Source organism: Tamandua tetradactyla, chromosome 3 (genome assembly GCF_023851605.1).
Source record: "Tamandua tetradactyla isolate mTamTet1 chromosome 3, mTamTet1.pri, whole genome shotgun sequence".
NCBI classification, from domain to species: Eukaryota; Metazoa; Chordata; class Mammalia; order Pilosa; family Myrmecophagidae; genus Tamandua; species Tamandua tetradactyla.
The window spans coordinates 152,227,206-152,241,864 of NC_135329.1; the positions used below are offsets into that span (position 1 = coordinate 152,227,206).

The window sequence follows — 14,659 nt, forward strand, 5'->3', positions numbered from 1 at the left end:
TTTCTTACACTTCATAATGAACTGTGCGATTTCATGGGAATACAGTGGGTGGGGCATGGTAGGAGCAGAAGGAAGGGCAGGTATGAGGGTCTGAACTGGCAAAAGAAAGGAGGTGAGATGAAGTCAAGAGATACTCAGGGTTCACGTGGCTACTTCAAAGAGTTCTATCTTTATCCTAAGTCACTGGGAAGTCATTTTAAAATGGAACGACAAGATGAGGCTTAGGTTTTAAAAAGATCATTCTGGCTACAAAATGGAGAATGAACTGGAATGCCGATGAGGTATACATGCAGGCCAACCCAGCAGGCAGCTACTGCAATTACTTGCTAAGAGTTCACAGTAGCCTGTGACCAGGGCAGTATTGAAGCAGATGGAGAGAAGTGGACAGATTAGAGCAGAGGTTCTCAGTCGGGGCAGGTTTGCTTCTCAAGCAGCATTTGTCAATATCTGGAGACAGTTTTGGTTGTCATAAATTAGAGGTGAGGAGGTGCTACTGGTATCTAATGGGTAGAGGCCAGGAATGCTGCTAAACATCTCAAAATGTACAGGACAGTGTTTATAATAAAGAATTATCCAACCTAAACTATGAACTAGAAAAATACTTAGGGAGTAACATGGACTTAATGTCAGAAAGTAGCTTTAAGTGTAATGTCAGATTTATCACAATAAAATGCAATCCTCACAAGAAAAACACCATGAAAGTCGGTAATAGCTTTAGGGACAAACAACAAAATTTAAATGAACAGTTGCAAATGAAGACAGTCATTAAATACATAAGTAGAGTTATTAAAATGCTTAGAAGGGATGGGAGCTGTAAAATGCACTCCCAGCTTGACAGAAATACACAACGACTAAATCTAGCATTGTCTGCAAAAGAGACATGCACTTCATTCCAGTAACAGTCAGCAGGATCTAAATTTAGTTTATACTCTTCGTGCATTAAAATAGCATCAAGAAGCTCAGGAAGTCTAAAACCATCACACTCCAAATTTCAGTCTATACTGTTAATAGCTACTTGCCAAGATCCCTGTGGCCTGTGTGATTAGAGCCTATTAAAAATGTGTCCTCTGCACAATTCTCTCAAAAAAACAAACAGAAAATGGAGTTAAGGAATGAGTCTAGATAAAATCATTGGCCACAGAAATATCACAATGTGGGCATTCATAAGGAATATATTTTAATTTCCAAAAAGAATTGTTTGTGAGAAGCTTTATGAGGCTTTTTTATTGTTTACTATATAAAACTTAAAATGCTTTCTCTCAGAGTTCCATGTTACAATGGTAAATTAGAAAAGCAAATAAACATTTTTATTTGAACAGAAGATCTACTAATTGCTCATCACGTGGCTTGGATAAAAGTTGAATTGGCAAAGGGCAGAGTCAGGCCTATTACTAAAAATGGGAAAAGATTAAAACCTTCATTTATCTGTTTAATTTCTTCTATTAAAATAAACAAAAAACAGACTTTTCCATCCATTTCTTAGGACTTTCTCAAATGCAATTTCAGGCTTCAGAACTTTGCTTCCTTTTCTGAAATTTTAGTTCAAGATCTATTTCTCCTAGAAAAATGTCCCCAAATAATATCTCCAACTATTGCATTCTACAATCATCTAAGAAGATAAATATCATAAGAAGATAGACTTTAGAAAGAGTTCAGATTTAACATCCTACGCAAAAATTATGAATAGATTTTTTCTATTAAAGCCCATTAATAATAACAACAACAGCTTCATAGCTAAAGTCAAATTAACTAATGGACTTTTCTTTTAATAGAAATAAGTATAATAAACTCTACTCATGGCCAGATTATTTTCCTGTGTTAGATCTATAAGAGACAAAAAATATATCCTTCAGTTAATCTGCCTCCTACACTCCTCAGGCACTCTTGAGCCTATACCTTAAGTAAATTGTGCTCAGTGATGCTCAATATATGTCCATCCCTCCTTTATCAGTAGAATCACTTATCTTTAGCTAGGTACATATCTACACAGTTACATGGAGTAAAGTATACATTTCCTAGCTTCTCTTGCAGCTATGTGCAGCCATGTGACAAAGTTCAAGTCAAGTGGGGCTTGCGAATTTTCCTTAAAAAGAAGAAGTAACTGTGCTTCTTTCTTCCTGCTGCCTGGAAGAAAAGCTGTCTTGGACCGTGAGATAAAAGCTGTGTGGTAAGAATATCAGAGCAAAATAAAAAAGGAGCTGAGTTCCCTGACAGCATGGAATACCATACCAGACATGGATGTCCTTCAACCCGTGTTTAAGTGAAGAAGAAATAAATTTCTGTTTTGCTTAAATCACTGTAATTTTGGGTTTTCTGTTACTACAGATAACTGAAGCTAGTCTAACAATGCCTTCTCATTCCACTTTTCTGGCCAGCTGTCTCCTCCGCTGTACTCTCCTTGATTCTAATTTTTATATAGTCTGCAGGTTATTTGCTTTTTGGGAAAGATTTCAACTGCCCATCCCCAAAGTAATTTCCCTTTACATTGAACCAGGACTTAACTACACATCCCTATTGACTTTGAGCTTTAAACAATATAGCTTATAAAATTTTATTCACAATTAGATTATAAATTCTTTAAAGCCAGGAATTATGCTCCCTATCCCTTTGTATATTCAATACTTCGCAAAAGTTAGTAAGTGCTCACATATCTACCATAGTTTTAATATACAGAAGTGAGAGAAAGGCTGGAGAGAGATAAAGAGAGTAGGAAGGAGAAAGAGGAGAGAGAGAAAGAGAAAAGGAAAACGGCAGTCTAACAGATAAAAGCAACTAGTAATAATAGTTCACTCAAGATATTTTTTCAGGATAACTTCTGCATTTTCACACCTGTGGGTAATTGGACATTATTCCATAAAATCCACTTAAGCACTTGCTAGCTGAAAATCGCAAAACAGCATTTTGGAAAGTACTGCTGGGTAAGAATCTTAGTGGTGAGAGTTGACTTAGCCTGACCAGGAACTTCCCATGAGTCAAGGAGACAGGAATCACCTCAAAATATTCTGCTGTTGTACTTGGCTCCAATTTTTTAAAACAGTGTTAATAAGACATAAATTGAAGAAGGCTTAGAATTTCGCTGAAAACTCAGAATAATAGCCATCTGAAAATGTCTCCTGTGTCTAAAGACAAAAAAAAAAGAAACCACATTTAAGTAAAAATCTATGAGCCAGGGTCTAGTTAGTAGAGAGTTTTTCACTAGTACTAACAGAGATTAAGACATTTAGTTTTCTCTTTGCTCAATCTGCCTTATTAGATATATTTTATTCTACTTGCTAGAAATAAAATTAGCTCCTATATTCCTTACCCTCTTATGTATTCAGATTTTCTTAATCATGGTTTGTCAACTGATTTTAAACTAGTCTTGACAATTTTATATTGTTTATGCAAGTTTCTGATTTATGATTTTGATGACTCCTGTCAACCTAAACTTGATTCTTGAGTTCTTTCCATTTCGACTTAATTTTCTTTGAAATCCATGATTTTAAAGTGAATTTTGAATACAATTATCTTTGGCTGAGAAGAAATGGTTCTGCCTTCTTCCCTTTCTCATTTGTTGTTTTTAAATAAACTTTTCATTTGGAATAATTTTAGATTTATAAAATATCTGGTTTTATTATTATAGAAGTTATAGGTTTACAGAAAAATCATGCAGAAAACACAGTTTCCATAAACTCTACCTCACACTCACAGTTTTCGCTATTATTAACACTTTGCATTAGTGTGCTGCATTTGCTACAATTGATGAAACAATTATTATAATTATAGTGTTATCTACAGTCCATAGTTCACGTTACAGTTTACCGTGTTGTACAGTCTTATTGTTTAAAAAATTTTTATACTAGGAACATATACACAACCCCAAATGTCCCCCTTTTAACCACATTCAACTATACAGTTCAGTGCTTTCTCAATGTTGTGATACCACTGCCACCATCCATTACCAAAACATTTCCATTACCCCAAAAGAAACTCAATACCAAGAAAACATTCACTCCCCATTCCCTACCCCACACCAACCCTGAAAACCTGTATTTATGGTTTTCATAATACATTCATAATACAGAATGTATTCATAATACATATACAGAATGTATTATGAATGTGCTTATTAACCTGTATTACGGTTTCTGAACATATTAATTTTCTTATTCTAATTAATTCATATGAGTAAAATCATACAATATTTCTCCTTTTGTGTCTGGCATATTTCACTCAACATGATGTCTTCAGGGTTCACTGATGTTGTTATATGTTACAAGACATCATTTCTTTATGTGACTAAATAGTATTCCATTGTATGTATTTATCACATTTTGTTTATACATTCATCTATTGATGGATACTTGGATTGATTCCATCTATTAGCAATTGTGAATAAAGCCCCTATTAAGATCAGTGGAAAAATATCTGTTCGAGTTCCAGCTTTCAATTCTTTTGGGTATATATAGGCATAGCTTAGAGATACTGCAAATTTGGTTCCACACCAATACATTAAGCAAATATTTCAATACAGCAAGTCACATAAATGTTTTGGTTTCCCAGTGCACATAAAAGTTATGTTTACACTATACTGCAGTCTATTAAATGTGCAATAGCTTATGTCTTAAAAAAAAAAACAATGTATACACCTTAATGTAAAAATATTTTCTTGCTAAAAAATGCTAACCATCATCTAAGCCTTCAGCAAGTCATAATCCTTTTTGCTGGTAGAGGGTCTTGCTTTGATGCTGATAGCTGCTGACTGAGTAGGGTGGTGGTTGCTGAAGGAGTTGGAGTAGCTATGGCAATTTCTTAAAATAAAACAATGAGGTTTGCCATATCAATTGACTCTTTTACAAAAATTTTCTCTGCAGCACGCAATGCTGTTTGATAGCATTTTACCCACAGTAAACTTATTTTAAAATCTGGGGTCAATCCTCTCAATTCCTGTCACTGTTTCATCAACCAAGTTTATGAAATATTCTAAATCCTTTGTTGTTATTTTGATAATGTTCACAGTATCTTCACCAGGAGTAGATTCCATTTCCAGAAACCAATTTCTTTGCTCATCCTTAAGAAGCAACTCCTCATCTGCTCATGTTTTATCATGAAATTCCAACAATTCAATCACATCTTCAGGGTCCACTTCTAATTCTAGTTCTCTTGCTATTTCCACTACATGTGCAGTTACTTCCTATACCAAAGTCTTAAACCCTCCAAGCCATCCATGAGGGTTGGAATCAACTTCTTCCAAACTCCTGTCAATGCTGGTATTTTGACCTGCTCCTGTGAATCATGAATGTTCTTAAAAGCATCTAGAATGGTGAAGCCTTTTCCAGAAGGTGTCCAATGGACTTTTCCCACTTTAATCAGGGGAATCACTGTCCATGCAGCTATAGCCTCATGAAATGTATTCTTAAACAATACTTGAAAGTCAAAATGACTCCTTGATTTGTGGGCTGGAGAATGGATCTTTTGTTAGCAGGTGTTTTGGTTTGCTAAACCTGGTGGAATCCAATAGACCAGAAATGGATTGGCTTTTATAAAGGGGATTTATTAAGTTACAAGTTACAATTCTAAGGCTGTGAAAATATCCAAATTAAGGCAGCAATAAATAGGATACCTTCTCAGAGGAAAGGCAGCCAGTATCTGGGACACTCTGTCAGCTGGGAAGGCACGTGGTTAGCATCTAAGGTCCTTGCTCCTGGTTCATTGCTTTTAGCTTCTGATTTCAGTGGCTTTCTCTCTAAGCATCTGTAGGTCCTCACTTAGCTTCTCTGGGGAAAACTCTGGATTTCATATCTTAGCTTCCCTTGGCTCTCTATAGGTTCTGGCTATTTCTGTGAATCTTTGTTTAGCACCTGGGGTATTTCTGTCTGCATGTCCAGACGTCTGTGTTTAGGCATCTGCTTTCTGTATCTATCTTTATAGGACTCCAGTAAACTAATTAAAACCCACTTTGATTGCGCAGAGTCACAACTCCATGGAAATAATCTATTAAACAGTCCCATACAAACAATGGGTCTGCCCCCACAAGATTGGATTAAAAGAACACAGGCTTTTCTGTTTGAACGTAACAGTTTTGAACCAGCATAGCAGGCATATAAACAACATTAATCTTGTACATTTCCATCAGAGCTTTTGAGTAACCAGGTACATTGTCAATGAGCAGTAATATTTTGAAAGGAATCTTTTCTCCTGAGCATTAGGTCTTAACTGTGGGCTTAAAATGTTCAGTATACCATACTGTAAACAGATGTGCTGTCATTGGGTTTTCTGATCAATTTATAGAGCACAGGCAGAGTAGATTTAGCATAGTTTAAAAGGGCTCTAGGATTTTTGTAATGGTAAATGAGCACTGGCTTCAATTTAAGGTCACCAGTTGCATTAGCCCCTAATGAAAGAGTCTATCTCTCCTTTGAAGCTTTGAAGCCAGGCTTCTCCTCTCTAGCTTCTCCTCTCTAGCTACAAAAGTCCCAGGTTGCATCTTCTTCCAAAACTTCATAAGGCTGTTTTGTCTACATTGAACATCTGTTGTTTGGTGTAGCTGCCTTCATCAACAATCTTAGCTAGATTTTCTGGGTAACTTGCTGCAGCTTCTATATCAGCATTTTTGCTTCATCTTGTACTTTAATGTAATGAAGATGGTTTCTTTTCTTAAACCTCATGAAGCAATCTCTGCTAGCTTCAAACTTTTAGGCAGATTCCTTGCCTCTCTCAACCTTCATTGAATTGAAAAAGTTAGGGCCTTGCTCTGAATTAGTCTTTGGCTTAAGGGGATGTTGTGGCTGGTTTGATCTTATATCCAAACACAAAAACTTTCTCCATATCAGCGATAAGGCTGTTTTGCTTTCCTATCATTTCTATGTTCACTGGAGTATCATATTCAATTTCCTTCAAGAATTTTTCCTTTACATTCACAACTTCACTAACTGTTTGGCAAAAGATACCTAGCTTTTGGCCTGTCTCTGCTTTTCATATGCCTTCCTCACCAAACTTAGTAATTTCTAGCTTTTGATTTGAAGTACTGAAATGTAACTCTTCCTTTCACTTGAACAAAGAGAGGCCACTGTATGTTATTAATTGGCCTAATTTGAATATTCTTGAGCCTCAGGAAATAGGGAGGCCTGATTAAATCTTATAAGAGTATGGTTTGTGGTACCCCAAAACAATTGCAATAGTATTATCAAAGATTACAGATCACAGATCACCATAAGATATTAAATAATAGCAAAAAAGTTTGAAATATCAAAAGAATTACCAAAATATGACAGACCCAAAAAGAGAGCACATGCTGTTGGAGAAATATGTCAAGCTTTTTTTTTTTTAAACCCATCTTGCCAATCTTTGCCTTTTGACTCGAAAGTTTAATCCATTTCCATTTAATGTAACTAGAAAAAGGCAGGACTTTCTTCTGGAATATTGCTTTGGTTTTTGTAAGTCTTATATCTTCTTTGTTCCTGAATTCTTCTGGTAGTGCCTATATTCATATTTATTTGATTTTTTTTGTAGATACCATTTTGAGTCCTTTCTCATTTTTTTCTGCATATATTTTTCATGTATTTTCTCTGTGGTTACCATGTAGCTTAGATTTAACATCCTAAGTCTAAAACAATTATGATTTTTTTGTCAATTTAACTTTAATTGTATATTCATATACTGTTTCTGTAGCCCTCAGATGCCCATCTTTTTGTTGTACTTCTTAAATATTATATCTTTAAACATTCTATGTCCAAAACTATGAATTTATCATTACATTTTATGCATTTGCATTTTAGAACCCCTAGGAAGTAAAAGGTTTTGTTACGTACCAAAAAATCAATACTATAGTACTGGCGTTTATAATTTTCCATATAGCTACCTTAACAGAGGTCTTTTTAGTTTTTTACTTCAATCCATGGTGTAGTGCCCTTTCCTTTCAGTCTTAAGTATGCCCTTTAGTATTACTTGTAGGGCAGGTTCAGTGGTAACGAACTCCCTAAGGTTTTGTTTATCTGGTAATGTGCTAATCTCACTCTCATTTTTAAAAGACACTCTCACCAGATAAAAAGTTCTTGGCTGGTAACTGTTTTCTTTCAGCACTTTAAATATTTTTTTCCCACTGCTTTCATTAAATTTTTTTTTTTTAAATTGAGATATCTTCACACATATAAAGTCCATCCAAAGTATACAATCAACAGCTCATATCATCAAATAGTTGTGTATTCATTGCCATGATCATTTTTAGAACATCTGCATTACTTCAGAAAAAAGAAATAAAAAGAAAAAAGAAAAAAGAAAAACCTCTTACATCCCATACCCTTTACCCTCCCTCTAACTGACCATTAGTATTCCAATCTACTCCATTTTTTTACCCCTCCCCTATTACTTATTTATTTTTGTCCTTTTTTTTTTTCACACATCTGTCAATACCCTGGTTAAAGGCTGCATCAGCCACAAGGTTTTCATAATCACACAGTGTCAGTGTAAAAGCTATACAGTTATACAATCATCTTCAAGAATCAAGGCTACTGGAATACAGTTCCAGTAGTTTCAGACACTTTCCTCTAGCCACTCCAATACACCATAAACTAAAAAGGGATTGATAAGGATAACTTGCAGGATAACCTCTCAACTTTGTTTGAAATCTCTCAGCCACTGACACTTCGTCTCATTTCTTTCTTACCACTTTTGGTCAGGAAGGCTTTCTCAATCCCATGATGCCAGGTGGAAGCTCATTTCTGGGAATCATGTCCCACATTGCCAGGGAGATTTATACCCCTGGGAGTCATGTCCCACATAGGGGAGAGGGCAGTGAGTTCACCTGCTGAGTTGACTTAGAGAGTGATGCCACATATGAACAACAAAAGAGGTTTTCTAGGGGTGATTCTTCGGCATAGTTATAAGTAGGCTTAGCTTCTCCTTTGTAGGAATAAGTTTCATAACCACGAGCCCCAAGTTTGAGTGCTCAGCCTATTGAAATGGTTGTCCCTACTGCTTGCAAGAATATCAGGAATTCCCCAGATGGGGAAGTTTAATGTTTCCTTCTTTCTCCCAAGTTCCCCAAGGGGACTTTGCAAATACTTTTTTATTCTCTGCCCAAATTACTCTGGGATGTATCAGGGCATCACACTAATAAGATCTCACTCCCTATTTAAGATTCCATGTGATTATGGTATTCAAATATACTGACCACACAAGTTAAATTAGATCATGCATTACCAAAAATATAAATTTTGCACAAAATAAGTCTCTTCCTTTGGTCTCACACAGAAGTTGAAGTTTTAAATATAGACCTTATCATCCTTTACCCTGTATTCTGATTTACCTTAGTCCTGTCCAGATAAGCTTCATTCATATCTCTAGTCAAAGTCTAATCACTCTTTCAACATTTTTAACAGATGTTGTATGGGGGTACTGCTGATTTTCATAGCTTTGGAGGACTAACTCTGAGTCTCAGGTGTCATGTAAATACTTGAAGTTTCAGGGAACGTCCAGGTTATACACAAATAGCTCAGTATCTTAGAATTTAGAAATAGCATTTATAACTCCAGAATACAGGTGACTTCTGTAAGAGTTTACAATCTAGGACCCTTTACAATAGGCCCCAATCTGATAACCCATACTCTCAACTTCAATTCTCTGAGTTTGTATGTTATAGTTAGTCCATATAAGTGATGCATGATAATATTTGTCTTTCTGTTTCTGACATTTCATTCAACATACTGTCCTCAAATTTCATTCACCTAGTTGCATGCCTTACAACTTCATTCCTTCTTGCAGCTGCCCAGTAGTCCATTGTATATAAACACTGCAGTTCCCCTTCCATTCCTCAGTCATTGCACCCTTAGGCCACTTCCATCCATTGTGAATACCGAACACTGCTGCTATAAACACCAGTGTGTAAATGTCCATTTGTGTCCCCACTCCTCGTCCCTCAGGTATATATCTAGAAATGGGCTTGCAGAATCATATGGCAACCCTACCCTTAACCACCTATGGAACCGCCACAGTGCCTCCAGAGGGGGTGCACCTCTCAGCTTCCTTACTGGCAATGAATAGGTACATCTCTTTCTCCACATTTTCTCCTGCATTGTTTCTCCCTGTTCATTTTTAAATAGTTTTATTCACATATCATACAATCAACCTAAGTAAAATATCAATAGTTCCTGATATAATCACATAGCCATGCCTTCACCACCACAATTCAGATGAAGACATTTCCTTTTCTTCTACTCCTTCTTCTGCTTTCTTGCCCCCATGTTTTCTGATGAGAAAACAGTACTTATTCTAACTGGGATTCCCTTGTATATAACATGATGCTTTCAGAAATCTTTCCTTGTCCTTGGCAATCAACAGTTTGACCTCTATGTTTGTGGGCATGCTTCTCTTCAAGTTTATGGAGTTCACTGGGATTCCTGAATGTACAAATTCATGTCTTACATTAAATTTGGGATTCTGCAATTATTTGTTTGGATATTCTTTCTGCTCCTTTCTCTCTCTCTCTTCTCTTTCTGTGACTCCCATTATGTTATATTGGTGTGTTAGTTTACAAGCTGCCAGAATATGATATACCACAACTGGAATGGCCTTTAAAAATGGGAATTTAATGAATTACAAGTTTACAATTCTAAGCCTATAAAAGTGTCCAAACTAAGGCATCCAGGAAAGACACCTTAATTCAAGGAAAGCTGATGGGTCAGGTACACCTCTGTCAGCTGGGAAGGCATGTGGCAGGCATCAGCTGGTCCCTTGGTCCTGGGTTCCATTGCTTCGGCCTCTGTTCCTTTGTCTCTCTCCAAGTTCTGGCTTGCTTAACATCTCTTGGCAACATCTGCTGGGCTCCAACATCTCCAAACTTCTGTATCTCTGTTCTCCAAGTGCTGGCATCTGTGTTAGCTCTGCTCTGAAGTTTCTGTTGGCTCTGTCATTTGTCATTTCTCTCTCCAAAATGTTTCCTCTTTTAAAAGAGTCTAGTAAACTAATCAAGACTCACCTGGGATGGGTGGAGTCACATCTCCATCAAAAGGTCACTCACAATTGGGCATGTCACTTCTCCATGGAGATAACCTAATCAAAAGTTACTGCCCTACAGTATTGAATTAGGATTAAAAGAAACAGCTGCCTCCACAAGGTTGAATCATGATAAAAACATGGCTTTTCTGGGGTTCATAATATTTTCAGACTGGCACAATTAGCATGCTTGATGGTGTCTCACAGATTTCTTAGGCTCTGTTTACTATTCTTCATTCTTATTTTTTTGTGTGCTCTTTAGCCTAAATCATTTCAATTATCCTGTCTTTGAAATCACCGATTGTTTCTTCTGCCTGTTCCGTCCTATTGTTGAAACCCTCTAGGACATTTTTTATTTCAGTTATTGTGATCTTCTATTCCAATATTTCTGATTGGTTCCTTTATACAATTGTGGTCTCTTTATTGAGATTTTCATTGTATTCATTTATTGTTTTCTTGATATCTTATAAATTCTTTCTCTTTGTTCTCCTTCTTCTCTGAGTATAATGACAATCCTGTTTTTAAAGTCTTTGTCTAGCATGTCCAAAGTCTTGTCTTTTACATTGATGGCTTCTGGATTTTTATCTTGCTCTTTTGGATGGACCAAACAAAGAACATTTCCTTTTTCTGTCTTTTAATATTTTATTGCATACTTTACATTTTAGTATTTTAAAGTGTTAACTCTGGGATTTAGTCCATGAGGAGTCTGTTACTTAAATTGTGCCCAGCTAGTGATATGACAGAGATTTCCTTGAGTGCCAGTAGCTAATAAAAACAAACCAATGCAAAAAACACATTTCACAAGACTTTTCAAGTTGACTCTGTATTGGCTAGTGCTCTCCTTCAGAGTTTTGTCCTCCTACCAAGAAGGTCATCCTGAGGTAAATGTGAAGTCCAGGGTCCTCCCTGTTGTTTCTGTTCCTACATCTTATCGGGGGTTGTGCTTACTTTTTGCATTCAGAGTTCTCCATTTACAGGAATTTAAATTTCCTCTTTACTTCCTGTGAAACAGAATTTCTTCCCCTCTTGGGTACTCTATTGTATGACTTACAGCAGGTAATTTGTTTGAATTGTTTCTTAAACAGCTTTAACTGTCAGCAAGCTGCTTCTGACTGCAGCACAATTTTCTGGAAGGCCAGCTAGAGGGGATTTCCTTGTCTAGACTTTCAGGCTGTCATCCAAAAGATTGGCACTGACATTCAGATTCCTAAGGGTTACTGTGCTTCCTCTGGAAACATGGCCAGAAACCCACAATATGAGTGCACTCTGGTTTCACACTGCACCTGGGAGCAGCTGAGGAAGAGGCCAGCAAGGGTGCCACAAACTTCTCCTACCAGTTTTTAAATCTGTATTTTCTTGATTCATAACTTGCCTAATTACTACAAACCTTTAGCTGTTTTCGAGGACTCTGTGGATGATCACTCTGCCAGTTCTTGCTAGTTGTTCAAAGATTCTATAGGGGAATGACACCTGGAGACTATTATGTCACTATTTTGATTGTCTCTATCTCATTTACTTTTGATAATGTCATTGTGTTTTTCCAGGAATGCAAGGTTGGTTATATAAACTCAATATATTCCTTACCACTTCAATAGACTAAAGGATAAAAATCTCAAAAACTGTTGAAAAAGCATTTGATACATACATTCTTGACAGAAGTCCTTAGCAAAATATAACTTTAATTTGAAAATAGAACTTTCTAAATTTGAAAAGCTACAAAATTCTTAAAGCAAATACCATAATTAAAGATTAAACATGGTAAAAATTTCCTTTGAGATTGGAAATGATACAAAAATGCACTCTATACTTTCAATTAATATTGTACAGAGGAGTCTAGCTATGTATGTATATAAGGTGAGAAAATGTAACAAAAGTATTTAAGAATGGGAGGAAAATAAAGATGTCATTATTGACTGATGTGATTTATGTGTAAAATCTCAAACAGTTTCAGATAAACAAATATGTAAAGTGAATTTTGGCAAGGATGCTAAATATAAAGGCATCCTAAAAATATTAATTCAATATCAAAATATTTGGAAAATGAAATTTTTAAAAACGGAGGCATTTACAATCCATTAGACATCAAATACTTAGGAATAAATCTAAAGAATGATGTGCAATACTTCTATATAGAAAACTATAAAACATAGTTGAAATAAATTTTTAATATCCTAGATAACACAGAGGTATATACCATGTTTGTGAATTAGTTCATGTTGTATCAATGTCAATTATTCCCAAACTGACCTATGTATTTCATGCTATCCCAATTAATATCCCCTAAGTTTTCTTTTTTTTTTTTTGTGGATATTGACAATATATGAGTACTAGATATATGACAAAGACAGCAGCATAGTAATGAAATTTTTAATAAATGGTGCTGATTCCACTGAATATGCATGTGGAGAAGATAACCTGAATCTTGAACTCTACTTCATATCATAAACAAAAATCAGTTCCAGCAAGATTATAGTTCTAAATGTGAAAGGCAAAAAAAATTATGTTTCTAGAACAGAATTTAGGAGAATATTTTCATGTCCTTGTAGGTAAATATAGCTAAAAAGAAACAAAAAGTCCTAAAACAAAAGAAAAGACTAATATGTTGGACTACATTAAATTACGTGCTTCTGATCATTAGAATAACCCATGAAGAGGGCAAAAGCCAATCCACCTGGCTGAGTGTGAGAAGAGATTTGCAACACATACATCTGACAAGGAACTCATACTCAGAAGAAACAACTTTCATAAATTAATAATAAAAAAAGACAGACAACCCAATAGAAATTGACAAGAGACTTGATCAGGTACTTCATAAAAGAAAATCTCCACATTTTCATGAAATTATAAAAAGGTGCTCAATTTCATTAGTCATTACGGAAATGAAAATTTAAACCAAAACAAAATGCCACTATGTACTGCTAAAATTAAAAGTCTAACAGTCCAAGTGTTGGTAAGGATGTGAAAAAACTTAGGACTCTGATGTATTGTAAATTTCCCACTCTGGAAAACTGGATGCATACCTACTGATCCAGTAATTTTACACACACACATACACACACACGCACACATACACAAATGGCCAATAAAAATGCATGTACATGTGCAAAAAAGCCATATTCATTCTGAGAATGTTTATGTTTTATTTGTAATGTCTTCAAACTGGAAAAAACTCAAATATTTCTTGATAGAATATATGAATAAATCATGGTTTTTAATAATATAAAATATTATTCAATAATAAGGATGACTCAACAATGGCTTTGCACAACATCCTAAAATAAGCCTGATGCATAAAAATATATATTGTGTGATTCTATTTATGTAAAGTTCAAAAAATAGGCAACACTAAACTATGATGTTAGAAGTCAGGAATGTGTTATCTTTGGGAAGGAGGATGGCAGTTATTTGTATATGAGAGGGTATAGGAGGCAAGGAGGTTTGTAGTCATGTTCTATTTCTGGACCTCGGTGGTAGCTTCTTAAGCGTATTAACTTTATAAATGTCAACAAGGGAACACTTATGATTATGAACTCTTTTTTTCTATACTATATTTCAATATAAAGTTTATATGAAGTATTCCTTTTATTAGTTTCCTTCTATTTTTTCCCACCTTTCCTGTTTTTCACTTTAGAATGCTAAATATTACAATCTAAAATCTTGAAGTCTTGCGAGAAACTATTATCACTCT

The 14,659-nt window shown here is 35.4% G+C and overlaps 1 protein-coding gene across 16 annotated transcripts in view; it reads right to left on the minus strand.

Annotated features, from left to right (window-relative positions):
• Window positions 1–14,659, minus strand: part of ZNF385B (zinc finger protein 385B) — a 479,275-nt gene that overhangs the window by 241,559 nt on the left and 223,057 nt on the right. The window lies entirely within an intron of this gene.